Here is a 5,404-nt window from a genome sequence, read left to right on the forward strand (position 1 = left end):
TTGTGCCAGGTAGTGGTGGCACACGACTTTAATCCCAGCACTTGGGAGGCAAAGTCAGGCGGATCTCTGTGAGTTCAAGGCCAGCCTAGTCTACAAAGCAAGTTCCAGGAAAGGCACAAAGCTACACAGAAAAACCCTGTCTCAAAAAACAAAACAATACTATGGATTGATGTCTCCCCAATGCCTGATGCCTTCATCATTCATGACTACCAAATGTCACTCTTGACCTCAAATTATTTTCTTTGCTCAGAAGTCTGCCTTACCCGATATAGATATAACCATTTGTGTTTTTTACTCCATCATAGATGGATGTGTTCTCATCATTCATATTTAGAATGTAACTCCTGTGATAATGTTTGTCTAGCATTTTGTTATTGAGTTTCTGACTTTTTATTATGGTTCTCTTTCCTTTATCTGATTTAGATTTGTACAGTCTGCTGCCATGGTTCTTCATCATTTTAAATGAAATGCTGACGCTTTATGTGCATTTAGGTCCTTTCATCCTCCCCACTTTTAGTAACACTGTCTCCTAGTAACAGACAGCATTATAACTGTTATTTAAACTACAAAATATCATTATAAAACAAGTGAGGAAAATGATAGTTTATGTGCTAATATTTCTCTTCATTTGATACATCCCACATACCAATTTGGTTCTGAGCATATAGAAATAATTCAAAAGAACAGAGTCCAGACAGGCTAATGTACGTAGGAAATTTTACATGATCTTATACTCTAAATCAAAGGAGAAAAAAATCATTTAGTTACTGACACCAACAACTATATTTATTATATGAAAGAAACCTTTACAGTATTCCATAAGCCAAAATAATCTAGTCATGAGAAGCACAGAACCAAGAATAGTTTGCAACTTTTCAATCTGACTCTGAAGATTCTGTAGATTGTGTTTCCTCTTCTAGATATGGAAGAAAAGGGGGTGTGGAGAGGGTGCATCTGATCATGTGTGCTGGTGGCAACACTGCAAAGGGTGGGAGGAGATGGATACAGAATGAGCAAAATACATCAAACAGGTGACATAAAAAGGAAGAAATCCAAATGCCACTTAAAACGGAGACAAATGCCCTGCCCTCCCTGTCATACACTGCTGGGGATGAGACAAAACCATACACTAATGGGACCTGAAGGACTAGAAACTCCAAGCAGTTTCATAGTGGAGGTGAAGATAGGCCACCAGAGATTCTCCGGCACCAAAAAAGAGACCTGCTTTCCAGGAGAAACATAGCCTGGAGATGCATTGACCTGGCTTTGCCTTCTCCTTTTGCATAATTTGCAACATTCTTACCTGCAAGGCAGAGACAGATCAAGAATTTCTCTCTCTCCTGTCCTGGTCAAAATTCCTAGTAAAGTTGCTTTACAACTCTGTCTATATATGACATTGTTTTCTCTTATTCTGGACAGAGTTCAGACCCAGAGCCATGACTTATGGATGGAGGAGTATAGGAAGGTTGCTCTCAAGTCACAGACACCGGAATGATGAGTGATGGTCTTTACTTTTTTTCCAGTTGTTATGAACTTGGAACCTTGGCCACAAATATTCACTCTGGGATGGAGAACATCAACCACATTTGAGCTTCACAACAAGAGGCCATAACATCAGATATTGCATTTGGTCTAGTGGGAAGTGGGCCAAAGTGTGCAAAAAACATTGGATATACCTATTCACCTGAACACTCACGCATGTGCACAGAGATGTGTATGTGAGTAGCAGGGATTAGGGTAGTAGAAAATGATGGAGAAAGAACCTAAAACTTCAGCACTAAGTTATAAACAAATTACACACTGCCTTGATGCAAGGGGAGGGGCTTGGACCTGCCTCAGCTGAATGTGCCAGGCTCTGCTGACTCCCCATGGGAGGCCTTGCCTTGGAGGATGTGGGAATGGAAGGTGGGTTGAGAGGTTTAAGGCTGGGTGGAACGGGAGGAGGGAAGAGGGAGTGTCTGTGGTTGGTATGTAAAATGAATAAAAACCTTCTTAATGAAAAGAAAAAGTTATAAACCAATTGCACTTTGTTAAAATCATGAAACAATAGAGTTGAATAATGGTTAGTATTAGTTGCCAACTTGATGAGCTTTAGAATTGTCACAGAAACACACATCTTGGTGAGTCAACTAGAATGTTCCCAGAAAAGCTCACGTGAAGAGGGAAGAGTCGACCTTCATGCCTCATCACAAATCTGTGCTATTTCATCTCAGATGCTGCTGTGTGCTCACAAGGGAGGGTAGTGAGTTAGCTCCATTTTAAGTGCAATTTGCATTTCCTTGTCATGACTTCCCCATTCAGTGCATTTTGCCCATTTTCCTATGTCCATCTTGACCCCACCCTTTGAGGATTTGGAACTAGCTCATCTGAGCTTATGCACCCTCACCACAACAACAAATCCCAGACTGAATAAACACGAGAAAACAAGCAAAGCACCAGGTTTCACATCTTTCTGCTTCTTACTGCCATAGATACAGTATGGCCAGCTGCTTCAGGCTGTGGCCACTAAGCCTTCCTCACCATGAGAGAATGTGTCTTTTCTAACAATAAACCGAAATAACCTTTTTTCCCCCTTAAGTTTCTTTTGTCAGATACATGGTCATAACAGTGAAAAAAGTAACACAAAAAGATGGTGCTAGAAGTACAGCTGTGCTGTTTTCTAATAAGTTGGGTGAGGCTAAATTAAGAAAGAATGGATTAATTCCCATCCTTAACTAAGAAGCTGAAGGTGTCTCCAATTGATATCCACTTGCAAAGGAAAAATTAGTTTTCTCCAATGGAGTCACTTTGGGTATATTAACTACACTTAGGTATAAGCCCCATGCTCAGTAGTAGATGGACGACACAAAATGAACTCAGTGGTATTTTGGAAGACCTTTTGTCTCATATTGTTTGTTTGAACATTTTTTATCTTCCAAGTCTTTTACTTGTATATTATGGCTTCTTATTTTGTAATTTCATAAATTTTTTTTTTGTTTTTTGTGTTGGTATGTGTGTGTGTGTATCTTGTGCTTTCTCTTTATTAATTTTTAAAAATTCTGTTTTATATCCTTTTTGCGTGTCTGTTAGTTTGTTTTCCAGAGAGAGAGAGAGAATTCATGGAGGTAGGTGGGTGGGTTGGGGAGGTTGGTAGGATCTAGGAGGGGTTTGGGGAGAGGAAACCATGCTCAGAATATATTTTATGAAATTTTATTTTCAAATAAATAAAATTATTTAGAAAATGGATAATGGATTAATGATTTAGCAGAGAAAATGTCAAGATGGATAGCATTCATATGGTCGTGGTTGCTGAGTCAAGATACGTTCCCATTCATATCTACAGCAAGAAAGCAACAATGCACAGAGAGATGAAAATGTAACAACAAGGAATGTAATTAACAAGGAATGGCATGAGTTTAAAATTATAGGAGAGATGGCTGAGGAAACATCTGTAGTTATTAAAGATATTTACACCATTAAAGAGAAGATTCCTGATGTGTAACTGGGTCAATAGGAAAGGTATATGAATGTAAGACCCAACCTTTGAAAACTCATCTTGTGAAAGTACATATTTATTCCAAAGGAAAAAAACTAAAATTGATAATACCATTGAAGAGGCTGTCTGCTCAAAACAACCACCTAAGAAAATGTTTCTCCTGAATGGGCACCAAGTGACCACTGCAGCTGTGGCCTAAGGTCCAGAAGACATGCTTAGCTGGCCATAGAACTTGTCAGTGTTGTCTATGTCCTTTGTAGACAACTTGCTTCAAAGATTTGGAAAATGAAAGATTGAGAAGATCATGAAGTCTTTTATCAAGGCTCCAGGTCATCCTGAAACCAGGTAACACATGGCAGGTAACAAATACAAATCCCTGTAAAGAAATCTAGAAAGACTTTGGTTGTGGGGAGGTGGGAAGGTGAAACCTAAGTTGCAGTTTAGATCCCAAGCCAGCACCACAGGACATTTGCTGAAGAAAACTCTAGAAGTGAAGAAAACTGAAGAAGTGGACCCTGCCAAGGTGAGTGGCTACTTAGGTTTCAGCTAACCAAGCTGGGTGACCCAAGCGTGAGTTGCTGGACCCAGCTAGGATTTGATGCTAGCCCTGCTGGATTGGAGTCTTGATTTGGCTTGGTCTTTTGTCACTTTGTCCCATTCCTCTTGTCCTTTGATTTTATTGTGACTTACAGTCAAGGGATTGCCTTGGGTTTCAGGGCACCTTGGAATCTAGACATTTAAATGATGTGGAGACTGTTAAAAACTAGAGGGATGTTGGAGATGGGATAATTGCCCTTTATATTATGAGAATGAAAATGAGACTTAAGGAACAAAGACTATGTAGAATGTCATAATTTAAAGTGGTATACTCAGTTGTCAAGTTGACAAGGGGTGAAAATATAGTTCATTGTGATTGCCAAAGTGATGAGACTTAGAATCATCATGGATACACACGTGTGGACATGTGTAAGGGGTAGTTCCAAGAAAGTTTAACCTACTAAGATGGAAGACCATTGCTGTGGGTGGAGAGCACTGCCAACAGGGTGTGGTCCCAGAGGGAATCCAAAGGAGAAAGTGATCTGAGCATCCACATACATCTTTCTGTATTTCCTCACTGTGGATTTCACGTTCCTGATGCCACCATGACTTACCAACTATGACGGATGGGCTCAAACTGGGAACCAAGATAAACTCTTGCTTCCTTAAGTTATTTGTGTGGGGTATTTGGTCACAGCAGTGAGAAAAGCAATTAACCCAAGTTGTTTCCATGCAACCATGTTTTCAACATGATGAAAGACCATATATAAAATGAAAGCCACTAAATAGGAATAATGTGCAAATCGGCTGCTACTGCTGATGTTAAGGGAGAGGTGAGGTTGTGCATCCCTGCAGGTGAGCACATAGTCCTGTATGGAAGGATGCTCTGAAACAGATTAATAATGAAATAGATAAATTAATGAAATAGATTAATACCCCCCACCCCTGTAAAGAGGCAGAGAGGCATTTGCTTCCATCTGTTATTTTATAGCAGCTGTGTTTTCTAATTGAAATGTCATACTTAGACAAGTTATATGCTTTTGGTATGTGCACGTGTATATATGTGTTTATATGTGTGCATGTTTGTGTGGGTACACATGTGCACACAGGTTCACATGCACACATGCACATATATGTCTCGAGGCCAAAGGTCAACACTAGGTGTTCTTCCTCAGGAGACACCCACTTTTTCCTGAAGCACCCCCTCCCCCCGCCCTACAATAGCCTGTTGTTTGCCAAGTTGACTGGATCATCTGGCCAGCAAGTGCCAGGGGAGCTCCCTGTGTCTGCCTCTCTGGTCTGCCTTTTTAAACAAGGGTTCTGGGGATAGAGGTCAGATCATGAAGTTTGGGCAGCAAGCACTTTGCCAACTGAGTTAATTATCTAGCCTCA

Source organism: Onychomys torridus, chromosome 10, assembly GCF_903995425.1.
Source record: "Onychomys torridus chromosome 10, mOncTor1.1, whole genome shotgun sequence".
NCBI lineage: Eukaryota > Metazoa > Chordata > Mammalia > Rodentia > Cricetidae > Onychomys > Onychomys torridus.